Source organism: Pleurodeles waltl, chromosome 8, assembly GCF_031143425.1.
Source record: "Pleurodeles waltl isolate 20211129_DDA chromosome 8, aPleWal1.hap1.20221129, whole genome shotgun sequence".
NCBI lineage: Eukaryota > Metazoa > Chordata > Amphibia > Caudata > Salamandridae > Pleurodeles > Pleurodeles waltl.
The window spans coordinates 1002455563-1002476375 of NC_090447.1; the positions used below are offsets into that span (position 1 = coordinate 1002455563).

Consider the following 20813-nt stretch of genomic DNA (forward strand, 5'->3'; position numbering starts at 1 on the left):
AACCAACTGTCTCACTACACTTTCCAATATACTCCAGAGTCTTAGCCCTCTTCCATTAGGTCTGTCTTATTAACAACCACATAGGCACTTTTTCACTAGCGCCAGACACATGTGAAGTTCGCCGACTTCTCTACTCACATACTTCAGAGTATGCCAACTCCCTTTTTTAACACTATTTTCTCCTCTGGAGTAAGCCAACTTCCCTAAAAACTCACAAACAACTCAATCAACTTTAAATTAGCTAAAGCTGTGCAAGGGCATATTCTACTCTCTCAATCTAACAACAGAACGCTAAGAACACTCCCTACCAACCCAGGGAACCTCAAAGGACCGGGGAAAGTCACTTTAGGCTTCTAGCAACTCCTTTTACCAAATTTAAACAACATCTTCAAAAAGTGATAATCAAAACCACACTAATTAATTTTCACAATTTATGACGCAAGCAATAACATCATCAAAAAGATACGAACTCTGCCACCAAACCTGTTATTGCGGATAAATCCTAGCTTAATTTGAGAGGAAATAGTGGATTTCACACACAAGGTCGATGAACCGAACCAAATTTGTTTTGAGAGGATGTCATTCAGAATACGTCATAAACATCACAAATAACATATGGAAATAAGTTCAGCCTCAATAACCACACCAGTTTATTAAGAAGTTAATAATTTATTTCCCTATATTAACAACACTAATGTCACAAAAATAATTCTCAAACACAAATGATACATATAGCCAACAAAAACAAAGGCTGATTTGAATGCCGGATATATCTGAGTTTAATCAATGCAAAAAGTCAAATTATCTCAATGGTTATAACACAAAACCATAACAATAGAATCTGAGCAAGAAAATTGAATACAGGTGAATAACGATAAGACAAAAGAAAATATCAAAGACAAACCATGAGCATGTGAATAACGCCTCACTAACTACTAATTAGCATTGACATGTTGGGCTTCATGTAAAATGATTAGTAACACAAATTTAGAAAAGATCTAGTTAGGGTTCTATCAAAAATATTCAGCAGTGAATAAGCAATTGCATCTTGTACCTGAAAACAAAAGACAAATAAGAATTTACATTTATACATTACCAAAATACTACAGTAATCAGCAACAACATCTACTTCGTCAGTGGGACAGCAACATCAGGCACCAACATCAGGATAGGAACAGAATAAGGACGGGGCAGTGGTTTAGAATTTTGGACTATAAGATACACTAAATCATCTAAGCAGTAAGTTCTTCATAAATCAATAGAATCTCTTGGTTTTCTGTAAAAAAAATGTATCGCAATAACAGCGATTAATAATACATTATTCATTTTTAGTGTAATAGAAATGCAGTACAGTTAGCTGGAATATGCCTTTCCATGGCAGCTAAGGTAAGTAAAAACTGCTTTTAAATGTAGGTTGTGTGCGTGCTTGTGGGAGAGAGAGTACTTATGTTAGAGAGTTTGTCTAAGTATGAATTTGTGCATTTGTGTAGGCATGTGACTGTGAGTGAAAGTGGAGGCCAAAAGCCATGTGATGTCGCTTCTGCTACCCCTGGCATTTTGGTGAATTGACGTCCATGGGGCAGGGTTCATCTATATCAGTGAGAAGCTTCCAAAAATGTGTACATGTTATTTTTTTGTACCTTTCTTAGAATATGTGTGCTCTGTAACATAGCATTCTCCCTCCTGTAAATATGTATGTAGCATAGCATATGACAAACAAATTAACCTTGACAGTAATGTTATGTTGATGTGATAGGTTACTTAAAGTAATTAGGATGATTAGAATCATAGATTACTGGTTCCATTTAATAATTAACTCTTTTACTTATGTGTGTATTTGTTGATTTTCTACTTAGTTCACGCCTTCTCATTCTGCTCAGCAACACTAAGAATTTTGGAGGACAGCTTTCAAGTGTATTTAAATCTATGGCTTCGCTAATTTACTTTAGAACCTGGTAATTTTCTATAGAAGTGCTGTAATGAAGTGTGGGAAACGGCACACAAAATGAAGTGGACTCCAGACAAGAAAAACTCTGTTAATGCTCGACGTTTATTCCAGGACAGCATGTAAGGTGCCAGTAAGTAAAGCAAATCCTGATCCACCTACTTGTCCACAGGCATATATATATATCCCCCCTTGCCATTCAAATATACATGCCTTTCACAAGCCTAGGGCAGCTTGTTAACTCCCCCAGGAAGGCATAATCTGAAATGGGCAGGACCGTTACACTGAGAGTGTCCCGTTCGTGACTATTCCATTACAGCATGCCATAATACAAATATAAACTATAGCGCAGGAATGTACATGGAACATGTCATGCTTGTGCAAGCAACAGGTACAGTAGAATTTTATTGATGTTATCTGTCGACCTTCTGCAACGAGAATGAGAACAAACACTTAAAATACACATTTTAACAGGATTCTTGGGGTAAGGGAAAACTAGGAAATGGGACAGGGAGTGGATCAGTGCTTAATTTGTCAATAAAAATGTGCCAGTGCCCAAAGCTATCCCCTGGAACACGTAGCTGCTGCATTAAAGTGTGAGAAGAGAATACTGAGGAAGAGTAATCCTTATGCCATCTCGGGCCTCTTTAATCCATTTACAGCCACTCCCTGCCCCTTCAACTCACTCTTGTAGCTTTCTGTTTTCTCCCTTTGTGACGTTTTTGTTTTTTTTCTTCCCCCATCTTCCCAATATGTATCCAAGTATGTGTTTTGCTCACAGTAAATGCTTGAGGCAGAAAAATAAGTGCTGGCCCTTAAAAAATAAGTGCTGGTGCCCCGCACTGGAAACCACCGGCTCAAATTAAGCACTGGAGTGGATATATTTAAAAAAAATCATAAAATACTATAGTGTAATTGAGTATTTGGGAAGACAAGTCGATCATGGTAGTGACAGCAGTGCTTCAGTGAGATAAGTGAGTTGTCTACTTACGCATGTATACACTACTTCAGTGCAAATCTTTAGCCTTTGTGATCTGATGTGCAATACCGCCCATCCTCCCCTCGCCTTCCTTCGTAACCAATGAGGCTTCCTTGCCTCCAATAGACCCCTTCTTTCCTAAATAAAAATACCCCCACCCCCTCCACTTTCTGTTCATTTATGTCTCCCCTGTATACTTACTACCTCTTTCTTGCTCCTTGGCGAGGCCCGGGGTCTTCTCTGCTGGGTCTAGGTGGACGTGGTGCTCCCTGCAGCAGTCTCCCGGCCTGGGGACATTCTCATGGGCAGCACAGCTCTCTCTCAAACGTGGCTTGCAGACACTAAGACGGAGTCAGGTGATCCTGCTGTGGCTGGGGCTGTGCTTCCGGGTCAGCTCCTCTGCTGGACTGGCTGCTTATGCAGAGGCTGTGAATGGCATTTCTAAGGTGGTAGGAATAGGTTTTGTGCCAGTTTTCCTTTCCAGTGTTTGGGACTTTATTCTCTTTCCTTTTCTGTGTCTTGCACGGTTGTTCCTGTCCCCTACTCGAGGACTCCTGCTGCTGGTCTTTCAGATTGGGGGAATGCACCTCTCCTGGCAGTTGTGGTGCTTCTGCACATGGTTTTTGTGGTGGAGGTTGCGGGTTCCCTGTCCTACACTGTTGGGGGTCCCCTTTGGCCTGATGAGTCCAGTATAGGACCCTCTCCCTGAGGGTTGGGAGTGTCATGTGGCCTGGTTGTTACCTTCCTCTGTTCTCACTCTGCAGGATGTAGGGTGTGTGTCTTGGTCTCTAGAGTTTCCTGTGGATTCTTGACTTGTGGACTGTTCTGTAATGTATATATGGCTGACTGTGTACCTTTGATGTATGGGTTCCTGCTTAGGTGTGTCAGTGGGATTTCCCTGCTTTATGCTCTCGGCCTGTTTTGCCTCTCCTGCAGTCACTGTGTGTGTTGTTGGTGGTCGTCTATGTTTCTTCGGGATCAGCTTTGGCAGCTCCTTCTGCTTCCTCTGGCAAGCTGTTGGTTTCCCAGGAAGTTCTGAGTCCTTCTGGCCATTGTGTGAGAATGCATGGCGTTTTTGTCCTTTCGGACTGTGGTGCTGTGGCCTGTTCTGGTTCCTCACCCTCCAAATGTTGTGCTTGTTGGGAGGGTCATTCTTCCTCCTACAGGCTATCCTGTTTGGCTTTCGCCATTTCCTCTGGGGACGGTTCTCCCATTGCTGCCCAGTGCTTTCTTTACAACATTATGAGTACCGGTGCTCGGGCACTGTTTGGACACCTGCAGCTGGTGTTCTGCCCTGTCGGCTTAACTAATGCTGTGGACATATGGTCCTGCATTTATCTCAGGCCCCGTTGGTTTGCTGCTGGGGACTCTCTCCTCCGTTGCCTACTTTTGTTCTTGGCAACAGTTTTTCTCTTCCTCCACCTGTCCAGTTTGGGTGTGTTTTCCCTCCTGCTTTTGGGTGATGTCTGCTGATGGGCCTTTTATGCTGGTCCCTCAAAGTCTGTGCCGGTGCCCCCCACTGAGGACCTCTGGCTCAATTTCCACATTGCGGTTGCCTTGGCTTGGATTTTGCACTGTTCTTCACAGGACATTTTTGTACTGTGGTGTGGGCTTTGGATTCTAGTCTTTTACAGCATTTTTCAACACTGTCTCCCTGTTGCTGGTCTTCGTTGGGCTGATGGTGGCCATTCTGGTGGGAGCTTGGTGCTCTGTTCTGTTGGCTGTTCTGGCTTTGCATGTGAGTTTGCTTACTGTCTTTACTGGGATGTGTTGCTTGAGTCCTCTTTGTCCGCTTTGCTGGTGGCCTGTTTTTTCCCTCAGGCTAAGGTGGTGGGGATGGAACCTGGGGAGTTGTCCACCCCCCTCTGTTTGCACTCCTGTTTTTGGGTCTGGCACTCCTTGGGGTGCTGTTCCCGGTCCTCTTCTTCTCAGACATTTCATGGGAGTGCACAGGCCTTGCCATTTGAGGGGTTCTGTCGGAGGCCTCTATGTGGGGCTCCTGTACCTTGCTGTTCCTCTGGGGCATTGCTGGTCAGGGCAGGATACTGCTCTCTTCTGTCCGTTGACTGAAGTGTGTTTATCCATTAGGTTGTGGACTTTATGGCCACGGACTCCGCCCCTTTTGTTTTGTGCCTCTTCCCCTGGTTGCGGGCATCCTGCGGCCTTTGTTCCTGTTTTGGTGGGGTTTTGTTTGGCCCTGCTGGTTGGGGATTTGGGTCTTGTTGGATACACAGCTGCCCGCAGTGTCCCTGTGTTGGGGCATGGAGGGTGGCCTGTTCCCCCTTGTATCATTTTTGGGTGTTCTTTCTGGATGTTTGCTGTTCAGGCAGTTCTCTCACTGGTGGGTCCAGGTATCTTTTGGCCTGCTTTGCTCTGCTCTTTGCCTGTCAGCTTGTCCCTGTTGCAGTTCCCTCTCTCCTTTTTCTGCAGTTTAAGATTGTGGTCGTGCGTTTCTGGTTTTGTGTCCTTCTCTTTGGGCTCGGTCCCTTCCATGGGTGTTTGCATTGGGCCTAACACCCCTGGTGGCTTTTCATCCTGCTGGGGAGTGTTTGTGTGTCCCTCTTTGGGTATTCTCTTGGTTAAGTCAGTCAGCCTGTTGTGCTTTGGGGCCTAGGGCTTATAAGAATGTGTCCTTTTTGGTTTGGATCTGGACTTCCCTATATCCCTGGTCACTTGGGCTAGATTTCCCCTGCACTTTCTGGTTGACTGTATTCTCTGGTATTCAGGGGCTCTAATTCTTCTGGTCCATTTTCCGTGGAAGGTGCTGGCCCACGGGGTTCTGTTGTGGTGGCAGGTGTAGGAATATCTGGTCTCAGTGACTCCTCTGTCTCCTCCGGCTCCGCTGATTGTTGTGCTGGCCGCCAGTCTCTTTGGGTGGGGGAAGGGCCTTGGCTGGTATGTCAGCAGGTTTGCTTGTTTCTGGTCTGGGGCCCTGGTCTTGATTACTCGGGATGTTTTCTTCTGGGCATTGGTTTCTCTTCTGTCTCTGACTCCTCTGTGCTTTCGGAGGATTGGGTGTGTCTGGACTGCTCTGTTTGGCTGTGCCATTCTGTGCTCCATTGGTTTCTCCTTGCCTGTCCCACCTCCTTGTCCTAGGATGGGGTCTTCCGGTAGTAGTCCTGTTTCCTTTGCCAGAGTCTGCTTCTGTGCAGCCATTTTGTTTGGGCACTGTCCTCTGGCTTAGGCTGTGGCCGGGCTGCCTTGTCATTGCCCTCTGGGCCTCCTGTTTGCCTTCCCACCTTTTCAATTGGTCCGGCTTTTCTGGTTTCGGTCCAGTGTGTGTGGGCTCTGGTGTTTTTGGTGGTGCCATGGTGACCTCTTGTGTCTTGGTCCCCTGTGCTGGTGTGGTTGTGAGACGGTCTGGTGTGGGATCTTCTGGTGATTTTGTCTCCACTTGGCTTCTCGGCCCTCCCTCAGGGGTAGTTGGGTAGTGGCTTTTGCCAGCTTGTCAGTTGTCCCAGATGGCTTCCTATGCTGCTGGCTGTGTTCTTGCTGGTCCTCCTTTGTTCCCCTTGCAGGTGTTACTTAGACGCCTTTCTATGTTTAAGTCTTGTCATGTATATTTCCTTTCTGTTGGGTGTTTACGGCCAGCTTGTTCTGGTCCTGGTTCCCTCAGTCATGCCTGCAGTCAGTTTGGTTTCTCCTGCGTGACATGGGGTGCTCCTGAGGGCATTTCTTTTCACTCAGTCATCTGCTGGGCTGTGCATGTTGCTGTGTATGGTATGTGTGTTCTTTGCTGTGGGCATGATAAGGGTGTTGTTGTTCCATTGTGGGGTTGCATTCTTTGGGCTTTTTGGTCCTGCTACGGTAGGGGAGTGTTCTTCTACTGCTGACTTGAGTGGGTTGCTGCCTCCTCAGATCTGGGTGGCCTTTGTGTTGTTGGGTGTGGTTCTTCCCATGGATATTCAGAAATGGTCTTTGTGCTGTTGGGCTGCATCTGGGACTGTCTTACTGGGGCCTTCCGTGGTGTACTTTGTTGGGCGGTGGACTGGTCCCATGCCTTCAAATTGTTTACCGCTATTGGATTGCTGTGCTGGTCCATTGGGTTACTTGATTGGGTCACGGATTTCTGTCCTCTGTCTGCCTAGGAGTTTTCTGTTCTGGACACTCTTTTAGAGTGGTTATTTGTGACTCAGTTGTCTTTTTCTCTTTTTGCTTGATATGTCTCATTGGCTACGAAGGAAGGCGAGGGAGAGACCGGAGGTAATGCGTCCATTACTTACCGATAATGGCATTACTCCGGTACGGTTCAACTGAGTGTGTGGTTGGCTTATTTACATACATAAGGTGAAGGGGCTGTGAGGTATGCAAGGGAGCCTCATTGGTTACAAAGGAAGGCGAGAGAGTAGAACTAGGAGTAATGCCATTATCGGTAAGTAATGGCCACATCTTTGGCCACCTTCAAAATAATTGATGCAAATAAGCCCGGTCTAATGAGGTAGCCAGAAAGAACTTTGCGTCAACACCTTAAGAATACTTGAAGCATGCGTGAAGATGGGGAAATATCTAAATTTCTCCAAAAGACTGGAGAAAGATTATGTGCTGCAGTCCACAGCACATTTCCAATGCATGGGATCCTTCTGACTTTCTAGGCGTAGGATTTTATTTTATGGCAGGAAATGCTTCCAGTACACATATCAAGCTAGGTAGTGTACACTCACCTCTGCACTATGGTGCAAGGCTGTGAGCCTCACAAGGCAGCCCTGTTGGAGGTCCAGTGCAGGCATGACAACAGCAGCAAGCCAGTGTGTAGATATGGCTCTGAACTGTGGTTTTACTCTTGCGCAATGCAGAGTATCACATCCGGTTGCTGCACTGTACTGCGTAAAAACATTTAGTAAATCGAGGCCTTAGGTTAGAGGTGTCCTAGAACAGGCGTGATAAAAAGGGTGCAACCATCCCCACAAGTGGCAGTAAAGTAGGTGTAATATTTACTAGGATGAAAAATCATTGTTTACATAAATTGTACCAGTTTATGAACATTTACCATGAAGCAGGATGTAAAATTCCTTATGCCTTGAAGAATTTTGGAACCCTTTGCATGACGTGCATGAGACAGTATGGTATGTTTTGCTGAACAAAGTGCTTTAAATATTTATGTCACTTGAAGCTGTTCCAAAACATAATTTGTTCTGGGTTATCATTGGGCAGTTTGACAATGCTACTGTTAGTAACTCATCTTTATTCACTTAATCTTTTAAGAATTATGAAAGATTATCGAATAGTGACCTGCTGGTTCCACCCAAATCTCACCACTGTGCCCTTTTATCACGGAAGTATCTCAGCATCATATGCATGTGAAATATCAAATGGCGGTGTAGAATTGTAGTGGACTGACATGATGGTTGAACTTAAAACATCTATAATATGTGGTGCAATGCATCCATAAGATTTAATGCTATGATGCGATTCAGTTGTAAGATATAGGGCCTCATTCTGACCTTGGCGGGCGGCGGAGGCCGGCCACCGAAGTACCGAAGTCAGAATACCGCTGCGCGGTCAAAAGACTTCTGCGGTAATTCTGAGTTTCCCGCTGGGCTGGCGGGCGACCGCCAGAAGGCTGCCCGCCAGCCCAGCAGGAAACCCCCTTCCACGAGGATGCCGGCTCCGAATGGAGCCGGCGGAGTGGAAAGGGTGCGACGGGTGCAGTTGCACCCGTCGCGATTTTCAGTGTCTGCTATGCAGACACTGAAAATCTTGGTGGGGCCCTGTTAGGGGGCCCCTGCAGTGCCCATGCCATTGGCATGGGCACTGCAGGGGCCCCCAGGGGCCCCACGACACCCGTTACCGCCAACCAGGTTCCGGCGGTCAAAACCGCCAGAACCAGGCTGGCGGTAAGGGGGTCGGAATCCCCATGGCGGCGCTGCCTGCAGCGCCGCCATGGAGGATTCCTCAGGCCAGGGGAAAACCAGCGGGAAACCGCCGGTTTCCCTTTTCTGACCGCGGCTTTACCGCCGCGGTCAGAATAGGCCTGGATGCACCGCCAGCCTGTTGGCGGTGCATCCGCGGTCCCCGGACTGCCAGGGTCGTAATGACCCCCATAATGTTTATGACAGTAGTGGCTGCACACATAGCACTATTGCCTAAAGTATGCTGTCACCAGTTTGAAAATGCTTTGTAAAATCAACAGGTTAGTATAATGCATACTAAAAATGTACTCCGGGAGATGAGCACTTATACTTATAAAACACAAGCCTATCATTATTGGACTAGTAAATTCCTTTACTGGCCGAAGTCATAAATGAAGTTTGAACTTCCTGATCTTGATGGACAGGTGAAGAGTCTATTTTGTACGTTAAATTGACAATTTTAAAGGTCTAAGGCCCATATTTATTGAATTTATGGAAAATGCCGCACAACTGGGTTTGTGGGTCATTTTATTTATCGCGAGCTAACGCCATTCCATACAGCCAGCTGTGCACCATATTTAAGTAAGGACGAAATATGGTGCTAAGGAATGGGTAGTGTAAAAAAATAAATGCTAGCCGGGCGGATGGCGCTAGTGGGTCAGAAATGACATTGGGCTGGTTAGCGACAAAAAGTCTGCCGCAAATCAGCTGAGCATCATTTTTTGATGCACAAGCAGCCAAAAAATTACTCCTGTCTAAGTTTAGACAGGAGTGATGCCCACCACCCCAATGGCCACCACAGGGGGGCAGTGTTCCCTGGGCTAGCCCAAAATACCCAGTGCCAGGCAGGGGGCCCTATGTAAGGGCCCCTGATGGCACTACACAACACACACATACACAAACACTTTCCTCTAACGTACCTGGAATGGGCCCCCTCCTCCTGTAGTGTGGGTGGTGATGTTGCTGGGGCTTGGTGTGGGCATCTTTGGGCCTATTACATGGTTTCTAGCCATGGAAATGGGCCTACCTGCACCTTGACACCAGGTCTGACCCAGGCGTTAAATAATGTTGCTAAGCGGGATTAGCGCCATTATTAAGGCCTGCCTCCTCCTCACGCGTTGTTTCTGCGCCTGGAGGTAAATATTGCGCTAGGGGGTTAGCATTGTGTTTAGGACAGAAACATCTATCTTGTATCTTATTAACGTAAGCTGGGTTCGCGCATCCTAAACATGGCGCTAACACCAATATTTTGACGATAGATGGATATAGCGTCAAACTATAAATATGGAGTTAGATTAGTGCTGTTTTAGCACCAAAATAAATGGCGCTAAAGCAGAGCTAACCATCCATAAATATGGGCCGAAATTTAATTGACCTATTGTTGTATTCTTATGTGGGATTCTTATCTTTAGAATTGTGGGGTTGCCTAGGTGATGTTGTTGGAACATGGAATGTGGGAAACTTTGGAATGTGGGAAGAGTTAGTTGTTGCTGAAGGAGCCTCTTGGCTGGCAGCTCTGCGCTGTTTCTAATAAACTGTACAGCTATATGTCGTCCACTTTTCTTTTAAACACAAATTTGGCGATGAGATTCTAGAGAAAGCACACATACGGCACATTCGGCAGCGCAGGGATGGTGCTTCTTTCTCTTATAGATGGTGTGAGATCGAGTGGGGCCTTCTTCGTGTACGGCGTGGGACTCAGCGTGTTCCTGCTGATCGCCAACGTGACAGCATGTAACGGTATTGTTGGTGTGGTCTGCGTTTGAGCCGTAATTTTTGGCTGCCTTGTTAGGCTTACGTTGTTTTACATCAGAAGGCACGATTGAACGACGGGTCCCTCGTGTGCACTTGGTGTTGCTTAGCAACGTATTCTGCGTTGTTTATCACGTGCTGAGCTATCGCACTCGCTGTAGCCTGGTTCCCTGGTTACCAAGGGCGCGTTACTTTATCGAGCGGTGCTGTACGCGACCCCTGACAAAAGACTATTACCGTTACTTGCAACAAGGATGTGTTACATTGTTGCTGCCACGTTTGCTTCTTCTTCCAGTACCACGTGTCTAACTTAACACACTTGTCATGTTTCTTCTAGGATTCTACTAATTTTTTCTCCTTATTTTACATGTTTCTGCTTTTGGAAAGGCCATTACTTGCCTAATTTACATAATTGATTATTATTTTACAGTTCTTGGAACATTCTATATTTTATAACAACATCTGTACATTTATTATTCATTTTTTTTTGCATCTGGGAGAGAGAAAATGCAATTTGAACCACCGGCCAAATTTTTACAGAACAAATGGGATCCACCCATGCCATGGGCTAGGTGGAAGGAAGAATCTTTGACATATTTAAGGGCTATTGATGAGGATGGAATGTCACAAGAAAGGAAGACAAATTTATTGCTGCATTGTCTGGGATCAGAAGGTCAAATGTTTTTTAGGACCTTGCTGCAATCATCTATACAGGATGAGGAGTTTGATGTATTTAAGGATGTGCTAATTAAACTTGAGAACAGAATTAAACCCACAACCAGCATTGCTTTGAACAAGTTCCAATTTTACACTAGGACTCAACAAGTGGAGGAAACGTTTGATTAGTTTCTCACAGCGCTGAGAAGCTTGTCTGTGCATTGCAACTTTGGACCTATCACAGATGAGATGATTAGGGATCAAATCATTATTCACGTCAGGAGGATTCAGGAAAAGTTGTGGGGTATGGGGGATCCAAAATTGCACGATGTGATTAATACCGCCAAAGCTTTGGAACAATCTGAGATATGGATGAAATCTGTCCAGGAATCGTAAAAGGACAAGAACTCCATCCATGATGTAGTAGGAGCTGTGGGGTGTAATGCTTCGGGTAGTAATGCTCCTCCCAAGTCTGTTGCATGGAATAAGAGGGAAGACAAAAATGTGAAAAATGATCGTTTATCTTGCTATTGTTGTGGGAGTCAGAATCATCTGGCAAAATCCCAGCAGTGTCCAGCCGTAGGTAAAGAATGTAAGAAGTGTGGCAAAGTAGGACATTTTGCTAGGGTGTGTAAGGAGGTTAACAGGAGCAACAATAAGGGAAAAGTTTCATATGTGAACGATGATGGAGAAAAGGGTGTTGTATTATCACTTAAAAATAATGGGGACTGCAATGGTTCTGTGAGACAACCCAAGTGTTTGCCACTTATTGAGGGTCAGGAGTTTGAGGTTATTGATGACTCAAGGTCACCCTGGACCATTATTACTACTGATTATTTTAAACAGAAGTTCAAAGATGTGTGGAGGATGTCAGATTTGTTTTTTCCTGATATCATTGCAGAAGTTTTTGATGGAACAGCTATTGATATCAAAGGTTATGTAGATACTGAAATTGAGTTTAAGGGTAGGTTGGCTAATATTAAATTGTATGTGGCTGAAAAAGGGGTCAATGTCCTAGGTTGGAGGGACCAAGCCAAGTTGGGTATTATTCTCAATCCCAGAGCTTGTGAGCCAGTGCTGATGATTGAAGAGAGTAATGAAATGTTTGCTATTGTGTTAAAATTCCCACAAGTATTTACAGATGTGTTGGGGAAATTGAAGAATTATAGCCACAAAATCAAACTTAAAAGTGGTGCAAGGCGGGTTGTACAAAAGTTGAGGAATGTTCCAATTGGTGTGCCTGATGAGTTGAAGACAATTTTAGCAGGAATGGTCAAGGATGATGTTATTGAGGAAATAGAGTCCTCTGAGTGGGTTTCTCCCATTGTCTTAGCTCGTAAATCAGACAAGTCTTTAAGATTGTGTGTTGACCTCAGGGCACTCAATGCGATCATCATTGTCAATTGTCATCCATTATCCAATATATTAGTGAGGTCGTTAGTATGTTGGATGGTGCTAAAATCTTCTCTACATTGGATTTGAGGTCTGCGTACCATCAGATTGGGCTAACTGAGGATTCCAGGCATCTCACTGCTTTCATCACACTGCAGGGACTGTTCCAGTTCAATGTATGCCATTTGGTCTCGCCTCTGCGGCATCTGTGTTCCAGAGAGCTATGTTCATGCTTTTTAAAGAAATGGACACTTTTCTAAAGTGTTTTCAGGATGACGTTTTGGTTTACTCAAAGAATGTGGAGGAACACAAAGATCATATGACAAGAGTGTGTGAAGTTCTCGCCAAGAATGGACTAACACTAAAAATTAAGAAATGCCAATTTTTTGCCAAATCTGTGGAGTATTTGGGACACACTATTTCAAGTGAGAGTGTGATACCCAAGCGTTCTCTTATTGATGCTATTGTTAAGGCTCCAACCCCAGATAGTCATGATAAAATATTATCATTCACAGGCTTGTGAGAGTACTACAGAAAGTTCATAGAGAATTTTGCCACCAAAATGGAACCTCTGAGGGAACTGACGAGGAAGAGAGTGGAGTACAATTGATCCGAAAGACAGATGAATGCTTTTGAAACTATTAAGAGAGAAATTGCTGATGCGCCTACTCTCAGACTGTTAGACTTTTTGCCTTACACAGGGTCATCCCTAGTCTTTTTGCCTCCTTCCTCCTGGTTTTTCTGACCTCTCGCTGTTGGCTCTAAGATTCTGAGCACTTTATCACTGCTGACCAGTGCTAAAGTGCAGGTGCTCTCCCATCTAAAGTTGGTATGATTGGCTTATACCTAATTGGCATATTTAATTCACCTATAAGTCCCTTGTACAGTGGTATCTCTATACCCAGGGCCTGTAAATTAAATACTACTAGTGGCCTGCAGCGCTGCTTGCGCCACCCACTGAAGTAGACTTTCAAACCTGTCTCAGGCCTGCTAGCACATGGCCTTTGTGCGCAGTTTTCTGCCACAGGGACCTGGCATCTAAACTTACTTGCCAGGCCCAGAACTCCCCTTTTACGACATGTAAGTCGCCCCTAAGGTACGCCCTAGCTAGCCCTATGGGCAGGGTGTCATGTATGTAGAAAGGCAGGACATGTGCCATATTGCATGGCCTGTCTTAGTAGTGACAAACAGCCTAACTTGGTGCCTCACAGCTGTGAGTGCTGCCTTCTCATAGGATTGCATTAGAAATGCCCTGCCTTATGTGTAAGGGGTATTGTCTGATTTATGAGGGGTAGCGTAGGCGTGTTTGGTATGGTTGTGATGGTGATAATAAATGCTGCTTACATGTGTGGGTGTATTTTTTATTACTATCACAGAAATGCCACTTCTAGAAAGTGCGCATTTATCTGTGCTTATGACTCTAGTGTTTTGCAGCTTGACTTCAATCCACGTCTGGGCAGAGTGACAGTTGGGGCTTTGTGCATACTTTTCAGACAGCCTGTACACAGGGAGGGTGGAGGTGTCACAGAGGTGCATCTGCATACTGAATAGTCTTCCTGGGCTGAGAGAAGGGAGAGGCAGGGCACACCTGCATTTGCAAAGACTGTGCCCTGGCCTCACACAATAGGGTTGTTAACCCCCCACTGATGTTTGGAGCCTGTGCTGAAAGGAGAGAGGGGGCACTCCCAGAACCAGTTGTAACTGGCTGGTACCTCCTCTCCCTACCATTGTAAAACACTGTAAGAACTGACTATAAGTACAGGGGAATTTTTCCCACAATTTGGAGACTCTTGGAATCATATTGGAACTGGACACCAAAGGCTGAAAGGACTCACCAGGAACCGCCATGGACTGCTGCTGCTGTGCTGACCTGTGACCTGCCTGGTCACTGTGAAGGACTTGCCACTTGCTGCCTTTCCCTTGTGCTGGCCTGTAGCTGGGTCCTCCACCTGAGGACCTTGTCTTAAGATCCTGCACCCCAGGGGCAGGGTGCTGTGGCCCCTGACCCCTGCATCCCTTTCTTCACAAGGGGTGCTTCTCCGTGGTTGCGGCTGCCATACCGCTGATTGCAGCGCACTTATGGAGCCTTGGGAGCTTGTAGGCTCCTTGCTGCATTGTGCCCCTTTAAATAAGATCACCGTAGCGGCCCAGGAAGCTGGAAGAACACTCGTGCACCGCATAGGGTGCAGGCGAGTGTCTGCTCGGGCCCCAGAAGGGGTCCGATCTTCTTGTGGCTTCACGCAGGACCAGGGGAAGGCGCGGGGAGTGCCCCCTTCCCCCTGGTCTCTGCGTTAGGAGCAGGACGCTCCTTTTCTGCTGTTAGGTAAAACGGGTATTACTGTGGGCCCCCCCCATTGGTGGAAGGGCCAGTGGAGGCCTGGGGGGGCCCCCAGAGATCGCGGGTCCCGGGAGGGCCCTGTCATTAAACCGGAGGGGGTGCGTGGTGCCCCCCTCCTGCCCTAAGTTGTTTTTGCTGGCTTTGGCCCCCCTCGTAAGGGCCGGTTGAGGCCCTGGGGGGGCTCCCAGCAATCACGGTCCCCAGAGGGGCATGTCTATAAAAGAGAGGAGGTGCATGTCGCCCTCCTCTGACCCCAGAGTAGAAGGGAGGCCCCCATTTTGCGCATAGGAGCGCCGGGGGCCCCATTGTTCACCTTCTAGGCACTGGAGGTGCCTTCATCCAACCAGGTACTGTTTAAAGGACCAATATAGTTGCAATCCAAAGTTCTTTCTACAGACTTTTGTTTGATTCATATATTACCTACCTGCGTTTGATGTTTTTACATATGTGTATGCAAATGTTCCTTTTATGGACATTCTTGCTAATATGTTTTTCTAACTTGCCATATGTTTTCTAATGTTCCTACTATGGGCATTTTATGATATTCTTATGACAAGTGCTCTGATGTAATAACGTGTTTTCCTGACTACTGCTTATGTTGCAGAATATTGAGTAACCTGTGTGTTATGTGTGACTACTGCTAGGTTGCAGAGTAACTAATGTGTAACGTTCTGACAACTGCTAAGGTAGCAGGATAGTACTGATATGTGATGTTTGGTCTGATAATTGTTTTGTGTACAATACAGTATATTTTCATATAATCTGGTGTTGTGTTTCCTTTGTGGTGGGGATATTGCGTCACATGTGTTGTGTGTGTTGGGCAAATGCTTTACACATTGCCTCCGGGTTAAGCCTGACTGCTCGTGCCAAGCTACCAAGGGGGTGAGCAGGGGTTATCTTGGACGTGTAACTCCCTTGCCCTGACTAGAGTGGGTAAGTTCTGACTGGCTGAGGTGCATACCCTAGCCAAACAGAAACCCCATTTCTAACACAGACCTTTCAATGTTAAAGCACAGTGCGTTGTTACTGTTGATGCGAGTATGCATTGTGTTGGGGGGGTGCTGACTCAGATGGTAAGGTCATCTGGAATGTTAGTTTTGCTTCTTGCACTCTGTCTGATGCTGAAAGGAGGTATGCTATCATTGAAAAGGAGTTGTTAGCGTGTGTGTGGGCCATTGAACACTTTTTCGAAATTATATTTGGGGGTCACGTTTTATGGTTCAAACGGACCACAAACCTCTGGTTGGTATTCTGTCACCTGGTGGTGGGTGGAATGCCACTGCTCGCATTGTGAGGTTGGTATCAAGGTTGCAACAATATTCTTTCCAGATCGAATATGTACCAGGAAGGAGGAATTCAGTGGTTGATTGTCTTTTGCGTCTCCCTCAAAGTGAATCTGGTAGTCTGAGTGATCATGTGGCATTAGAAATGGATGTGGTTTCTGTGGTGTCTGACTTTATGTCGGAGGAATTCAAGATGGTGGAAGAGAGACAGTGGCTAGAATATGATCTGGTGGATGAGGTGTTGTAAAAGGTCAGAGAGTATGTGAGGTGTGGGTGGCTGAGTAGAGATAAGGTGGATGGGGAGATTGCACCTTTCTTTAGTGTAAGAGAGGAATTGGAGGTGGTAGATATTCTTGTGTTCAAAAAAGGGAAATGTGTTCCTCCAAAAGGGATGCAGTCGATTATTCTAAAGTTTGCGCATGAAGGTCATCCTGACATGTCTTCTATGAAGAGGTTGATAAGGACTTGTTTTTGGTGGCAGGGCATGGATAAGTTGGCAGAAAGGACAGTCAGAGAGTGCAGTGTGTGCGTCAAGGCAGAGAAGATGTTGAGGACGGTACCAGCTCCTTTGAGTCCAATGCCTTGGCCAGATTCTCTTTGGCAGAAGCTTGGTTTTGATATTTCAGGGCCATTTTATTTTTTACCTGCTGAGGCTCAGTATGCCTTGGTTTTGATTGATTACCATTCAAAGTGACCTGAGGTGAAAATGGTGTCCCAGGTCACATCTAATGCCATCATAGAATTTTTTAAGGAGGTGTTTGCAAGGGAAGGTTTTCCAGAAATAGTGGGGTCTGATAATGGTGTGAAGCTAGTATTTAAAGAGATGCAAAGTTTCTTTAGGTATAGCAATATCAAGCAGGTCACAACCTCACTATATGAGCCGCAAAGTAATGGATTGGTTGAGAGATTCAACCGTGTTTTGAAAGATAGTGTTTGTTGGGCAAGAGGTTTTGGAGGTCTTTGGAAAGAAAAGTTAAGAGAAAAGTTGTGGTTTTATTGTATTACTCCTCAGAGTACTACTGAAGTAAGCCCTTTCAGATTGTTGAGGGGAAGGAATCCCGTGTCAAAACTCTGTTCGTGGTGGTTTAAGAAGAAGCAAAATAAAGAATTGGAGAATGTGAATATAGAAGAGGTTAAGGACAGAGTGGGAATGAAGCAACAGAAGTATAAAAAAGTGTATGATGAGAAGTGGAATGTGAAGGAGCCATCTTTTGTTGTAGGGGATTGGGTCAGAATAAGGACACCTGGGCTGGTGAGAAAAGGTATGTCTAAAATTGGTAAGGCCATTAGGGTTGTGAAGGTGTTCAAAAAGTCTGTTGTAACTCAATATGGCAGAGTGTGGGGTGTAAAAAGGTTGGCTAAGTGCGAACCTGCGTATGTTAGTATTCCCACTGAGGATTTTTATGAGGACTGTTGGGATTCTGGGTTTGTAATGAGTGAGAAGAAGGAAGTGCCTTGAGAAGAAGATGTGGTGGATGGTGTGGATGGTGAGGTGAGAGGTACTAGTGATGATAATTTTGGAGATGTGGTTGTGTATGAGAGTGTAGAGAATGTACAGAGAGAGGACTCCATTGCCTCCCGGGTCAAATCTAAGGCCCGGCCGAGGTATCTTTCCTCAAAGTTGAAAGGGTTTGTGTAGTCTATAGTTTATTTTATGTGTTTGATAGTCGATTTTACTGTGAATGCTATGACAATATTTTATAATCATTGTATACAGTGTATACTATTTGTTCCTTGTGTTTAAGGGGGGAAATGTGTTGTATTCCTATGTGGGGTTCTTATCTTTAGAATTGTGGGGTTGCCTAAGGGATGTTGTTGGAACATGGAATGTGGGGAACTTTGGAATGTGGGAAGAGTCAGTTGTTGCTGAAGGAGCCTTTTGGCTGGCAGCTCTGCGCTGTTTCTAATAAACTCTACAGCTATATGTCGTCCACTTTTTCTTTTAAACACAACACCTATTTTTGTTCTTCCCCTGTTCTATTGTGTTGCTTAATGGCGACCATGGGAAGTATATTTTCCAGTGAGATTATGAAATTAAAATGAGATGAAGGGAAAATGATGGCAAATCTCTGAAATCTTCATTTACTTGGTGCAGGCATTTAATATCCGAACAACCCAATTAACTGCAATTGGTAAACTTGTGACACATTCATTGATGAAAGGTAACCACTGTTTCTTGCTCATCCAGAAGGATGCATTTTCTTCCATTGTAAGGGGAAAATCTGTAATCCTACTAATTTGTAAAGGTTGATCAGATTCACAACAGTTCTGCTAATGTTACAGATGCAGGTTCTTGCACTGGATGTCAACCATGCACAACTACATTTCCCCCAATATTTGGCTCATTTGTCACCAAAGCTGAAACCTTAAAACCATATCATGTATTTCAAAACAGACTACAAGAGTATGATGTTCCTTGGGTTAAATCGGTAAAGTGATTGCTGATGCGCTGCCATCACGGAAGTGACTTGAGAAACCGGCAGGCTCCCGTTCTAATCCTGGCTGTTCAAGACCCTTAATTAGAGTATAAGAGCAATGTGAATGTAATGAAGACATTTTGTCAGGATCTTAGCATCACAGCTGGGAGCATTGATTCATCCTCCTAGGTGCCCTCTCAGGTCAGCTTTCTGCTGCAGTCCAACATGCAGCGGAAGACAAGGCCATTGTTCAACAAAAGAACCATATAATCACCAGGCTTGTTCGCACACTACACTGCACTTATATCCCTCCGCTTCCATCTGCTCCAGTTTAATGATTGCTGTGAAACGTGCTCCTAGAGAAAACACAAATAAATTGCTAAACGCACTGCGTCTTCTTGGGTTGTTCACGATAGTTTCTGGCATTGACTGAAAAATAAACCGCGAACGACGCTATACGCGTTCCTGCTCTGACATCTGCTGCCGCAACGTTAATGTTTGCGGTGTCAAGTAAAGTACTTGTGAGTCGATTGATAAGGATCATCAGTGACGATATGGGACTCTGTTTTCTGGTTATTGCAGATGATTACAGGCGGAGAATGAGGTGGGGCGTTTGAATCCCGCAGCTGATTTCCTCTGCAAACTGGCTCTGTCTTGTCTGCACAGAGAAGCAGGCGGTGCACAAGTCCGAAGGTAAATAAGGGGGGACTAGTAAAGTAGGTAATTCGCAGTGACGTCATAGGAAGTGCCGTCACAAGGAGGGATATCATGCCTTTACACAGTAATCTCCACTTAAAACCTCAAGGGGCTATTTCACAGAAACAGCAAATTAAACTCACAAACTAATGTGAATAGAAAAATATTAATATTACTTTCCATGAATCAGATATATTTCTTCCACATATCAATCTGTAAATGAGATCAGAAATTGTATCTGTTCTTCAGATAATAGATTGAAACATAACCCAGAAATTGTGCCTGTTCTTCAAATAGATTAAAACATATCCCTAACGTGAGCCATTAAAAAAAATAAAGGTAATGCTATCAGTGGGATGTAGGTACAAACATCTTGAGGGCAGGTTACATTCATACAGTGCTGAAAACCCAAACAGTTGCGGTGGTTGGGGCACACGATGACAACTCACAGTTTAGGGCTAAAGGGAAAGGGGCCCCCTTTCTGAAAATAAAGGGTGGGACTCGGACACCCACGTCCATCCCTGACTTGTGGCATAGAAGCATGCTTAGGCTCCGCCTTTTATGGCCTCTAAGACCGCGGAACACGTGATACTGTTCTGCCTGCACAGAGGCATTGCGTGTAAAAGCACTATTTCTCTTTGACGCTGCTGGCAATTCATTAAATCTGTTCTGTTCAGAGGACTGTGATGGGTCACGAGAGGCCAGGCCGCGTGCTTAGTGTCTGTCACCTCTTACTGAACCGCCTGTTATTTGCTCGAATTCATTTTGACACAATTCCGCGGTCACGGCGATTGCTGCAATCAGTTGCATTCCCTATTTGGGACCTGCTGGAGTCGAAAGGCAAACCTTGCTCTGCTCTTTGCACTTGAACAAGGATTTAATCGATTGACGCATGCATCTTAATGTCATTATGCTATACGATAAATATATAGGTCACCTGTTTTTGTTTTTACAATGTTAGATAGTGTGAGCACCAAGTTATTAATTTTTTTAAGGCAGCGGGGGATGAAGTGATTTGCCTTGAATCACAAGATGATGAGCTGACGCCGGGACTCGAACCTGATTCCCCGGGCCAAAGGAGTCATTTCTGGCAGTTAGGCCACAGATACAGTCTGATAGGGTAAGTCTGGTTTAGGGTATTTTTTCGTTAAACCATTTAGGCAGGTTTTTTTTTAGAATACAATACATCGTGTTCCAGTGCCTGAGAGCAAGACAGCAGGTATTCTACCAAAAGCTGAAAAGTAAGAAAATCATGTGAGCTGACTTTCTTCCTTTTGTTGGATCTCAGTCAGTCTGACGTGCTGCAGCACGAGCACTGGTGTTTACTCAGTGCAATCTCCATTGCTCCTCATTGAATGATGCATATTTGTTCTGCAGCACTTTAAAACGCAAGTAACAAATAAATATGCTGTATGGGAAATGCTTGAAGGAGAATCAAATATTAGTTATTAAATATTCACAACAAACTGGATTTAGAACTATAAAATCCCAATGCTATTATCTAG

At 45.0% G+C, this 20813-nt stretch overlaps 1 protein-coding gene across 2 annotated transcripts in view; it reads left to right on the top strand.

Annotated features, from left to right (window-relative positions):
• Positions 1-20813, top strand: part of KLF12 (KLF transcription factor 12) — a 977710-nt gene that overhangs the window by 385955 nt on the left and 570942 nt on the right. The window lies entirely within an intron of this gene.